The sequence below is a fragment of the Hippocampus bargibanti genome, linkage group LG10 (genome assembly GCF_051943395.1).
Source record: "Hippocampus bargibanti isolate YZ-2025 linkage group LG10, ASM5194339v1, whole genome shotgun sequence".
NCBI lineage: Eukaryota > Metazoa > Chordata > Actinopteri > Syngnathiformes > Syngnathidae > Hippocampus > Hippocampus bargibanti.
The window spans coordinates 17434165-17446360 of record NC_142743.1 but is presented as its reverse complement, the minus strand read 5'-3'; the positions used below and the strand labels follow the sequence as shown (position 1 = coordinate 17446360).

General features: G+C 39.3%; 1 protein-coding gene across 4 annotated transcripts in view; it reads left to right on the top strand.

The window, feature by feature from the left end:
- The first annotated feature begins 1073 nt into the window (after window positions 1-1073).
- The window catches only part of palm3 (paralemmin 3), a 28236-nt gene continuing 17113 nt past the window's right edge, over window positions 1074-12196 (top strand). For 2 of the 4 annotated variants that reach the window (XM_089006776.1, XM_089006774.1), the window contains exon 1: window positions 1184-1511. The gene's annotated coding sequence lies outside the window, so the exon portion shown is untranslated. Of the gene's footprint in view, window positions 1154-1183; window positions 1512-12196 lie in introns of those variants that run through there. The other 2 variants (XM_089006775.1, XM_089006777.1) reach the window with 2 other exon arrangements.

The following is a 12196-nucleotide window of genomic DNA, read 5'->3' as shown; positions in this document are numbered from 1 at the left end:
AATTGCACGTCGAGGCAAGCAGCAGATCAAGAAAGGAATAATTTCACCATGCACCCCATTGAAGACAAAATAGTCAAAGGTATGCAGTTACTGTGTTTTTAAGACATGTTCATGGAGACAAAAATATGACTTTTGAGGACTTTTGATATTTTTGGCCACTCTTTTTACTCTACACTCTAAAGTGGTGTACACATATTAACATTTTGTTCACTTATATTTACAGTCACCAGATTCAATTCACTGATGTCAAACCTAACAAAGGAAACATGAAAAGGAGCATCCTCTTTTCATTGAAAAGGACAGCACAGTTAAAATGAAATTAACCGTTTATTTCTAACCGACCCAAAACTCTCGTAAAGATAGAGCGGTCCGGCAAATGGATGGATATTCCAAATCGACCTCGTCATACTATTGGCATGAATGTCTGGTGTGAAGCAATTATTTTCCAAAAAAAGCACTTATTGAATCAACTGTCTGCATGTTTGATTTTTGATAGGTTACATTTAAAGTTTAAGAAATTAAAATAGGAAGACAGCGCTGTTAAGCATGTTATACAGATGACTTTTAGGGAACATGTAGTCGTTCCCTACACCTACCTCAACTCCAAAATGCTTCTCTTTGGTCTTGATTGTCCCTAGACAGCCAGCCACGCACTGCTTCACACAGGTAATCAGGCACTGGACATTCCACTGGAACAATGGAGAAAGTTAGCCCGCTTTTTTAAAGGTTTTGGAACATCACAGCTTCCTTAAAATATTTACAAAATCGAAACACTGTTTTCCCTTTCTGGTAACATTGGTTTTGTTGGGGGGCCATCGTCCTACTGTATACTGTACTATATACTGTATTGTTGCTTCAATACGTTATTCAAGTTAAATTCCATGCCCAACACAACATTGATATTGATTAAACTCAACTATTGTGAGTTCTCACCATGACCGTCAATTAGCCCGTTCTTATCAGATATAATTCTAAAGTAAAAGTAGGCAGTTACTTAGACTTGACTGTAACACTGAAGGCACAAGGCGTGTCATGGCGCAGGTTCAAGCCAGACAAGCATCCCTGCCGCTGCCGCCTACATTTGGACACTCGAAGCCGCCTGGCTGAGCGAGGAGGGGTCGGCCTATCTGGAGCTCACCACCACCGGAGTCAGGTAACCACCACCGACTGGCTGGCTGGCTTCCTTCTTCCCCCTCCACCTCTTCCTACTCGATAAGTGACTAGCCGAGTGCTTCCCTCTCTGCTGGCAGCGTTTTTTTTGTAGTTTTTGCCAATGTAGTGAGGTCACTTTCCCTTCGTTTTCCTTCATCGTCTTTCAATTGGGGTTCAAACTCGAAATGTTTTAAGACTAATTGCTGCCTGGCTCAGGTGTTCAGGAAACGTGCTTTATTTTTGTCAGTAAAGCTCCTCCTACTAAAACGACTATTCGTTTTTGTTATTTCCACGTATTTCCTGGTTTTATTTAAACTCCAAGCACGGTTGTACTGAAATTACCAAGCGAGCAGCAGCAGGTGAGTACCCGGTTTTGAAAACTGTTCAGCATTAATTAAAATTGCTAATGTTTCTCTCCATGCTACGTTGACAGTTTTGGAAAGTCGCTGGGCAAGCTCAACAGCTGTTAACTTGTCTAGCATGTGCAGTTAAACGAGGATTACAATGTGATTTTTATTTTCTAAGCGTTAGACGTCGTCTTAATCGTCTCAATGGCGCTGACATGCTAAAGTTTTTTCTTTTTTTAACACGGTTTTATGTTAGTTATGTCTCGGAGCTCTTGAATTGTTTGCTTTTGAACACTTTTACGAGTAGTAAAGTCTAGGTCTGCAGGCTATGTTTGATGTCGTTTAAAAAAACGGACTGACTTTCATGCTTTCGTGTGTTTTTTTTTTTTTTTTTTTTTTTTGCTCTTGGAGTTGCCTCTAACCGTTTTGCTGTACTGCACCTCTGTTGTCACCAGTGATGTCGTGCATGGGGTGTCAGACCTGTTTTGTTTGCTATTATTACAGTTTACAAAACTATTTAAAGACCTCAGAATTCAGATAAGTGTTTCTAATCGCATTGTTTGTGTTTGAAGGTAATTGCCGAAAAGATGTTAACATTATGTCCATCGTAATATTCTATTGTGGAAAAAGAGTGCAGTTTGAACTACTCCCCCTCAACCTTTTCAACTTTTATTTTTGGGTGTCTAGTGGCATACTTTGTCTCAAACTAACTGCCTAATTGAATGGTTGAAAATGAATTTTGAGTCATGTAATCTTTTAAAAGAGCTAAATTGTTGCTGACAGCAGCCAGGATATATGAATCAATTTTGAACAGTATGTTCATTTTATGATTAAAATCATGCATGTAATGTAGCATACTTACACCATATTAAATTGTCTGTTTTTTGTTCTAGTTAATATTGCTTTCTTCTATTAATAATATTTTCATTTGTCTTCTTGTGCCGGTCCCAAGCCCGGATAAATACAGAGGGTTGTGTCAGGAAGGGCATCCGAAGTAAAAGCTTGGCCAAAACAAACATGCAAATCAAAACTCTGAAGATGGAGGACATTGATTCTCTGTGGTGACCCCTTGAAGGGAAAAGCCGAAAGGAAAAGAAGATCTGTGTTATTTGTGCAAATGCAGGTGTTTATGCCTTACCAATTGGGTTGTATAGCTTATTTATAATTGCATTTGGAACAGGGCTGATTGCAGTTGCGAGCAACAAAAAATAAAATAATCAGAATGATGTCCCAACCATGCATTCTGACTCCATCTTAACACACACACTAAAGTCATTCACATACTGGCATGCAAGATCTCAAGATATTATTTTACATTAACCACACATTGTTTTCAGCCTCTTATGACTCACTCACACCTATTTAATGGCAACACCCTTGTAACCACAGCTGCTGTTGGTGTGGAGGTTTTTTGTAATGATTGATTTTGTAATCAACTCCCGACCAAAAAACTGCTTTGCATGCTGAGTTACAAACGAAGATCCCAGGAGAAGCTCCTCAAAAGTTGCTTCTTCTGTCACATTGGCGACAGGCTCTTGAGACCTTTTCTGAAGGGGGTGTCGCTTACTTCTGGTATTATTTGACTCACAGTAATGTAAGTCTTCCTAACGATGCACACTTTTTTGACACACTAAATTGTCAAGTCTCCATGTTGAATCAATTGTATCGAAACACAATAAGTCTAACAGAATACAATCAAAAGACTTGTTTGACAGTTAAGTCGTTGATTGATCTATTATTATGGCCATGCCTCCATTGGAATGTCCATGCTCGACCAGTAATTGGCGACAACATAAAAAAGACATAACTTACACCTCTTTCAACTATCAGTGTATGAGTTTGAATTTAGATGTAGACTTCCATGTAAAATCAAATATAACTCAGGCCTGTAGGCCTGACTTTTCAGGAAGGCGTGGAATGTAACGAATCCCTACAATCAACACTGTATGTGAAAGAATTTCACCATAGCCAAAGAACACAATCTTTTGATTTTCAGCTCAGTAAACCACCCACCGAGGCAATTCACATGCTAACAAAAACATACATTGAAATACAGCTGCTGGTACAGACTGCTCAAGGTTTTGCTGAAAGGAAACAACCATGGCTGAGGTGCAGTAAATGATTTGTGATGCCTAAATTCATCACGAGGCATCGGAGGAACTTTGCACTGCTTGTTGACCACACGTTACTGCATTTTTTTTCCTTTTGTTTGGACAGAAACACAAAGAAGGTCACAGGATTTATACTCGAAACTAATTGTGTGTGAGTGTTTGTTTGCAAAAATATTTGAGAATAAAACACTTGATTGATAGCTCCTTGGCTCTATGCCAAGGGAGCGGTGTTATGTTATGTTTTATATTCGTGCTGATGTGCAAATCATCCACTGTGTCATATTGATTAACCCTCCTGTGGTCTTCGGGTCAAAATGACACGACACTGTTAAAAATGCCCCCCAAAATTCCCCAAAATGCTTTTTTTTTTTTTAATTGAAATGTTATGACTTTTCCGAGACTAATCTGATTACTTCTTTTGTTCTGGGAGTATTTCCAATAAAGCTGTACAAAAAAATACAAAGAAAGAAACTAGTCATTGATATCCATGAAAAGGTTTCTTCAGCCATCATCTGTACTTCTTTGAAAGTGTCGGATGTTTCGGTTCTCATCCGAAAAGTTTCGTCAGCAAACTAAAACTTTTAGTTTTTATCTTTTCGGATGAGGAGCGACACGTCCGACACCTTCAAAGAAGTACAGTTGACGGCTGAAGAAATCTTTTCATCAAAGTAACGTTGCAGTTCTCCTTCATTGTGGATAGCTCCCCCGCAGAGTCAGAGAATGAGGTGTGGCTTTGTCTCCATAGCTTATTTGGACAGGAGAGGCAAACCAAAAGATTCTCCCAGCCTGGCCTTGGTATCATGAAGCCTTGTCACTAAAACAGCATCATCAAACAGTCGAGAGAGCTGCTGGTTAGTGGTTGTGACACATTCAACTGATATAACTTGAAATCGAAGATACATTCCAAACGGTCGTTCGTAAGGTGGATTCGTTCGTAAATTGCTTCAGTGCTATATTTGTATGGAATGTATGTTTGAGTCTTATAGAAGTATGTTTAAGGTTTATATAAGTATGTTTAAGTAACCTGTATTGGTTTGTACTGAAAAATGAACATTTAATCACATATATGCTCTATAAAGATATATGCATGTACAACTGGAGAGAATACTACATATGTTACTACAAAAATGTTCATATTTCCCGCTGTTCGTAACTCGTATGTTTGTATGTAGGGGAGAGTCTGTACAACCGAAATAGCACATACAGCATTTTCTTACATGCATTTTTTTGGTATATTTTTTTGCTAGTTTGTGTTCTTGAGCAAAAACAGTTTGAAAAAGCCTTGCTCTATGGGATGTCTGTAGCAGATTGATTTTCCCCATCACAAATGTATGCCCCCGTGGTAATGCGAAGATGAATTTGTAGAAAAAGAACTTCATTCAGTTGATCATCTCTTGTCGAGATACTTACTGCATAGTGTTTGGATTCTGAAAAGCATCATCTCTCAAACAGAAGCATGAAGAGGTTGCCAGGAGAGATGAAATTCGCATCTTTACCCTCACCTTTCATCTTGATTGATGGATGCATTTTTCTGGATGAGGGAAATTCCTCACTGCTGTATCACACCTGGCGTGTCTCATAGTTTTGTAACCTTGAGGTAGATGACAAGGCGGCGATAAATACTCAAAAGAGAAACATTGTTGCTTGTGCTTTTGAGATGCAGCGCAGCCTACTTCTGTCACTTCTAATGTAAATTTAAAGCCACTTTAGCCATTTCACATTGAGCAGCTAAGACATATTTTTTACCTGTTCTATTGTCATCATCCCAATTTTCATTTTGTGGTCCAAATACTGTATTTTCCGGTGTATAAGGTGCACCTCCAATGAATGGTATATTTTAAACCGTTTTCCATATATAAGGCGAAGTAGATGATAAGGCGCACCTTCAATGAATGAAAAATTTTTTTTCCAAATATAGTATAAAGTATAAATATATAAAAGTAGAGGCTGGGGCTACGCAGTTGGTGACTGCTGACAGTAGTTGCGAGATCTGTTGTAGCTCAATCTTACTTCAAATATAACGCACACCTGCATATAAGGCGCAGGGTCATCATTTGAAGAAAATGAAGGCTTTTGTGTGCGCCTTATACACCGGAAAATACGGTACATGCAATGTTAAAGATTCTAATAATGCCCGCAAGGTGACTGACTGAATGCATCGATAAATGGCCAATGGACTCCTGTTCTCTTTTGTTTTCACAAATTCAGCATTAATTTTGCCCGTTAGAGCTGCTATAACTGAGTTTCATGGTTCCACAAAAAAATTAGCCTCATGCCTGCGGTTATGCTCATCAATTTACATACCTCAGGGTTTGTAAACATGTGAGCACAACTCAATTGCTGCACCGCAGGTGTGTCTCGGACAAAGTGGATTCACCTGAATACAGTGTTACAAAGCCCGATGCCCTCAATGTTGACAGATGAGAGTTCTAACTGAGCCATAGCTGCATTTCCATCGACCAAAAATGTTTTTGGATGTGTTGATTAAATTTATAAATGGAGCAAAAATGTGCTTGCGTGCAAAATGGAGATTTTTCTTCACAGGTGGAATATACATTACACAATTACTTTTTGTCACATACCCCAAACACAACAATGTGGCACAGAGCTGATTTTATAGTGGGTTATTGTTTGTGGTGGAATCGTTGACATGGTTTGGATTAGGTTTGGATTGGATTATTAGACTGTTAGTATCGCAGGGGATACTTTTATATGTCACAGCAGCAAAGTGATGAAAGGAAAGGAAGAAGTAGAAAAACAAAATACCGGACCTTCTGATGGGACGAGGCGGTTGGCCGGTGATATATATTTTTTTTTTTACAGCTAATCTCCTTTCCCCCTGTTCAGGATAATTTCTGGGATGTTTTCCCATCAGTTTTTTCTCTCATGAGCGAAGTTGACCCCCAAATTATCTTGACAGTTTGTTCTACGCAGCCCCACTGGTCTAAACATGGCCTTCTGATTCATATTATGTTTTTGTCCATCTCAGGGGCGTTTTGCCACTGGTTGTCGGCTAGAAAAGACAGTGACTTCGTATAATAATAATAATAATAATAATAATAATACATTTCATTTATAAGCTCTGTTAGGGTAATTCGCCATACAAACATCTCTAAACATCGCTCTGTAATCTTTGTTTACATTTTGAACTTCCTCGTATGTCATATCCTGCCTTCCTTCACACGATGTTGCATTTTTATTACGTCACTCCTGTCAATGCGCCGCATAAATGTCCTGCAGCCCGTTCGTCTCTCTCTCCATGCGCTTCCTCCTCCGCGAACTGCAATGTCTCCAGCTCTCCCAAATTAAATCAGTCAAGTCCTGGCTCCCTGATGATTTAACCATTGATCTCCATCAACACCCGTCGAAGCAATGAACCAAGGGCGAACGATAAAAAATAACCCAACAAGCTCCTTTCAAAACTGTCAAGGAAACTTTACAGTCACAGGATATTTTTTTCTGCGGGTGAGCAGCGGCAGCCACACGTGCCAACGTTCACTCAATCCAGAAGTAACAAAGTGCAAAAAAAAATAGTAATAATGACAAATATGACGACAATAAGACATGGAGTCATTCATTCATTCATTGTATAGAACACAGGTGTCAAAGTCAAGGCCAATAAAATGTCAACCACAATAAAAGTCATTATTCTTGACTTCAGATTTGAAAACGAGTTATTCATTCATTGTAATATTTGAAGGGATTTAAACATTCTAATGGGTTCCATTCAGGCCCTCGAAGGAAACATACAATGTGGCCCGCGGCAAAAAATGACTGACACCCCTGGTATAGAACATAATATGTCGGAAAATTTCATGCTACAGCACATTATTTTGATTGGTATTGGTCCAATTGAAAGCCACCTTCTGAATCTTCTATTTCTTCAGTGGCGGTCTGTAATGTCACTTTTGCTTGTCCTTCTGATAATTGGAAAGGAAGAAAGTTAAATGTTTGACTTGTGAAATAGCGAAGTGACCTGACTACAGGAGAAAAGTCGAAATGATTTCAAGTGGTCGACCTTACTGGAGCCCTCCAGACATCCTCCAGATGTAATCATGAGCCCAACCTGATTGTGTGGAATTGATTGACCATGACATGCATGTTGAAAAATGAGTCAAATGGAGTTAATGGCTTGCTTGTATCTATGTACAGCTTAAATTTGTTAAACTTTGTTAAAAAAAATTTTCCCTGCAACTCGCAGCATATGGTGCAGGCTAAGGACTGACACACACCGCCAGACATATCCATAAACATAAAACAAGAACATTTTCACCCTGTCAAGAAATCTGAAATGTCAGTCATTCCGATTCCTTGAAGTATTTTGACAAACACTTGGGAGGGACGCGATACGAGAGAGATGTTTTAAATCGTCTGGAAGAAAATGTCGCCTTTAAACCTTATGTAGTGTTTTCTGACCTCTGGCGTTCCGGCCTATATAACACTCACACCGCACTCCTCTACAAACCTGTTTGACACACAAACACACTAATTCCTACCCACACAAAGAAAGCAAACACTGCAGGGAGAACGATTATCTGGGAGAATCATGGCACACATTTTTATACTTTGTTGATGAAGCATCAGAAAATTCATTCATGGCAAGTCTATAATTGGAATTCTTGAGCTACTTGAGTGAAAATGGGAAAACGCTGATGGGAATGAAAATCTTGTATCCCTGTAAAAAAATACACTACTACAGTACAGAGCCTAATTGGTGGGATATTTTAACCTTGCAGTCTACACTCATCCTTTGAACTATCAAAGTTGAAACTCTCTTTAATGTTTAAACCACCTCCCCTCACTGCTGCGTTCTTGACCAATCATGTGGCTTTAACCGAAGACTGGGGGTGGGAGATAGAGGACAAAAAAAGTCGGCAGCCATTTTCTTTTTGGAAAACGGCTTAACTCTCTATCTGTCGATGGAATTCCCAAATGATCAATCAGCTGATTGATCGCTAAAAGAATAGATATGATCACTATATCTCTAGTTCAACTGTACAGTTCTTTGTGAGTGGTATTTCAAATCAAAGCTGCTTTTTTTACTCTTTTGGCGGAATATTGTGTTCCTGTCATTGACTGTCACATATCATTCTCTGTCAAGGTGTACATGCGCGGACCAGTACACATGACATGCCGTCTTTTTGTGAGCTGCATACGCATCAATGAAGCTTCTTTTGCCGTGATATGTGACAACACGTTTGTGTCACTTCCTTAGCTACCTTGTCAGGACTTGTCAGAACATTTGACATTTGACGGCAAGTCTGAGACCCCCTGAAGACGTCACTTCCACTTGCAGCTTTCTCATTCATTCCTAACTCACCTGTGGCTTTGCGGTTGGTTACATCTCAGTGATATGCCTACAAGTTTGCTTGATTCCCCTTTACTTTCAATTTTCTTCTTTATCGTCTAATTCATTTCGTAAGTAGAGGTACAACGGTACAGTTTATCCCCTTCTTTCTATTCATGTGACCTTATCACACAGAAACAATTGGTGTGTTGTACTTTTGTTGTTGTTTTTGTTTTTTAGTTAGTTAGATTAAATACTTCACAACGGAAGAATGACATGCATAGTTTGTAACAATCACGGATGGGAAGCCAATCATCATAATGACCTTCACTCAGCATTTCCAGACAGATTTTCCCTCAGTCAAGCTGTCTGTGTGCCCGTGAAAATACTGCGCGCTTGTAATCCACATTTATTGGCAAACAACAGACACACAGAGTTCCTCCTCGCATTTAAAAGCCGCTGTTCACTCGCTTATCATTTGAGCCGTGACTGTCTGCAGAACAACTTTTAGGAGATAAAGCGACAACGTCAGAATTCATGTATTCCGAAACTTTTGAAAGCGCTGTTTTCAAGTAAGCCCTTTTTGTTCAGTAAGCAGGCAACACCACTTACATTTCTTACAAAGCCAAACACTTAACGCCCATATTTGACCTGCTTTCAGAAAAAAAAAATCACAAATCAAACCAACAAATGTAAACCCGAGCCATAATCCTTTCCAAGATACCTGCCAATCCCTGATTTAGTCATATTATTTTTTTAATATGAGAAATAACAGCTCTAGAAATATGTCCCAAAGTCAAAATATCACCATCATGGATTTTTTGGGGTTTTGGAAAGGCGGTGTTTATGTAAGTGTACATCTCACGCAAGACAGACATGTCATTAATAACATGTAAAAATAGCCCTCAATTGTATCGACATCTCAAGCATCTCTGTTTTATGTTACTTTTCACACAGAGGTACTGTGAAAAAAATAATAAAATAAAATAAAAACAGGGCAGCAGTTGGATCAAATTAACTGGCGTTTTTGCCATAAACATCTTATTTTGGTCTTGCAGAATTTCCCTTAAGAGTATGGTCCATCAATTAATCTCGATCGATTGTTTACAAACATGAAGACAAAATCATAAATGTGTGCCTGTTAAAATAGATGATCCATCCACCCATTTTCTGTGCCGCTTATTACTCATTAGGGTCACCGGAGGTGTTGGAGCCTATCTCAGCTGTCTTCGGGCACGAGGCGGGGGACACCCTGAATTGGTGGCCAGCCAATGGCAGGGCACACAAAGACAAACAACAGTCATTCTCGCACCTAGGGACAATTTGGAGTGTTCAATCTGCCTGCTATGCATGTTTTTGGAACGTGGGAGGAAACCGGAGGACCCAGAGAAAACCCATGCAGGCCCGGGGAGGACATGCAAAGTCCACACAGGGAGGCCGGAGCGGGATGCGAACCAGCGACCTATGCACTGTGAAGCGGGTGTGCTTGACATATATTAATCCCATTAATATATTGCAATATAACAAATTTCAAAACACATGCCCACTTATTAAGTGATCTGCGCTGTGTACCAGAAAGATGACAAGAAATGGATCTTCTTTCGAAATGACCTGCTGGAAATGTTCAAAATGGACGCTTCATTGGAATTAACATTCGTTGAAACTGATGCAACATTGTGGTCTATTCACCGACTGATTTTTCCAAGCCAAGGACACTTGTTTCAAATGGGCAATTGTTTTTCCCACCTCCTTTATGACGATGTACGTACCAAGATTAATATGTTGGCTGGTAATCTTTTGTTCAAAAGCATCACCATACTGTCGCTTCAAATCGAATCCTCAGCTCAGAGGTTGTGAAATTAATTCTCCTTCAGCAAAATCCTTCCACGCTTCATGTTTTCAACGTGGGCGGCAGATGGACATTTTGACACGGCTTGTGATCAGAAGCGTGGCCAGACTTGGTGCTATTTAGAGGGCAACATGGTGACATTAACAGCAATCTCAAGAATCCAGTACTGTGTCAATCATCTTTCATTTCAATATCAAATGTTCTGCCATAATCACTAAATTGGTGATGTCTGCTTTTTTGTCGTCTGTCTGTCTGTCTGTATCAGTCTCTCTGTCTATCCGTCTACCCATCAATCTGTCTATCAGTCTCTCTATCTCTCCATCTCTCTGACGGATAGTCTGTCTGTCTCTCTCTCTCTCTCTCTCTCTCTCTCTCTCTCTCTCTCTATCTCTCTATATATCTATCTATGGATGGATAATAGGGTCAAAAATATACATGATATATAATAATACATATACATTATTTCATATTCGATTCTATCACGAAAAGTAGTCATGGCGCATACGTCTTAAAAAATATGTGTTGTATTTCCTCAATTTGATTTCGTCATAGGGTTCCATGAAATAAAAGTATCTGGATGTAGGTAGTATGTTTTTTTTAAGTTGACTATATGTGTACTTAAAAAAATCTAAACACAGATGGTTGTATCATGTGCAGCCATTTGACAAAAAAAAAATCAGTGCAATGCCAAAGTACATGTTCAAATCCATTTTCAGCCATTGTGTCCAATTTAGAGCCGGCAAAGATTAGCAGGATATCCATTTCCCATCGCGTAATTTCTGTTGAGCTGATAATCAAAAGCTGATGGAAGAAGAACTAAACCACAATTCTCATCCTCCTGCCATAACATACGAGCTTCTGAGATTATTGTTCCCCTCCCTTCCCTCGCTCAAGGAATATATGTTATCGTTTGGCTCATCAGAGTCTGGCTTTTCCTCAGCAAGGGACAATGACGAAGGCAGAGGATGTGCAGGTTCATGGATCAGGGTCATTGCGATTGCACTGTGTCGCTAAGCGCCTGTATGACAGTGGCGTTTGTCCACTTCCTCTTTCCAAGTACAGTACAAAGGTGAAAGGATGTGTATGATTTACAATGGCTTTGGAAGACCCAATTTTTTGTTTTCATTATATTCCCCGAGTTGTGTTTGGCCTTGACTGCCGTGTGATATTTTGCTATTTGGCGTTCACAATGCATTTGTGGCTCGGGCCTCGAGTGCCCTTTTTGCGCATACGCAATTGATTATTGCTGTTTGAAGTTACAAAGAATGCAATGATGACAGATCATTGTTACTGTTTGATTTGATCAGTTAAGTCTCTCTAAATTATCAGATGAAACTTGTCAACTGGTGTTTTGGTCATTTGTTGAGAAATTATTTTGCTGTTTGTTTTTTTTTTTTTACAATACATATTGATTTAGATAACGCTTTAACAACAACTGAAGTTGTATCAA